Raw genomic sequence first — 833 nt, forward strand, 5'->3', positions numbered from 1 at the left:
AAAAAAAAAAAAAAAAAAAAAAAACCTAGATGACAGGTTGATAGGTGCAGCAAACCTCCATGGCACATGTATGCCTATGTGTGTACATATGTGTAACAAACCTGCATGTTCAGCACATGTAGCCAAGAACTTAAAGTAAAATTAAAAAAAAAAAACACTGTAGTTCATAACATAGTGCATACAGCTTATTTTACACAAATCTTTTGAATCTTACATTTTAGTGGTATAAAATCCCAGGAATGGGATTACTTTGATAAAGGATGTTGTATTAGTCTAGGTGCTTCAGAGAAAGAGAATCAATATGATATTTACATAAGTATTTACTATAAAGAATTGGCTTACATGCTTATGGAGGCTGAAAAGTCTTAAGATCTGCAGCTGGCAAGCTGGAGAACCAGGAGAGCCAATGGTGTCAGTTCCAGTCAAAGTCCAAAGGCCTGAGACTCAGAAGAGCCAATGGAGTCAGTTCCAGTTCATGTTTCAGTAGGCAGGAAAAAACCAATGTCCCTGCTCAAAGGCAGTGAGACAGAGAAAAATAATTCTTTCTTATTCAGCCTTTTATTATATTCAGGCTTTCAACAGATTGGATGAGGTCCAGTCACCTTGGCAAGAACATTCTCCTTTACTCATCCTAGAGATTCAAATGTTATATCTCATCCAGAAACATCTTTATAGACACACCCACATATAATATTTAACCAAATATCTAAATATCCTGTGGCTCAATCAAGTTGACATGTAAAGTTAACTATCACAGGTATGAACATTTTAATGGTGTGATATGTATTGCCAGGTCGCTCTTCAGAACTGGGCATACCAATTTTACCATAAAC

This window comes from Hylobates moloch, unplaced genomic scaffold (genome assembly GCF_009828535.3).
Source record: "Hylobates moloch isolate HMO894 unplaced genomic scaffold, HMol_V3 SCAFFOLD_2, whole genome shotgun sequence".
Taxonomy (NCBI): domain Eukaryota; kingdom Metazoa; phylum Chordata; class Mammalia; order Primates; family Hylobatidae; genus Hylobates; species Hylobates moloch.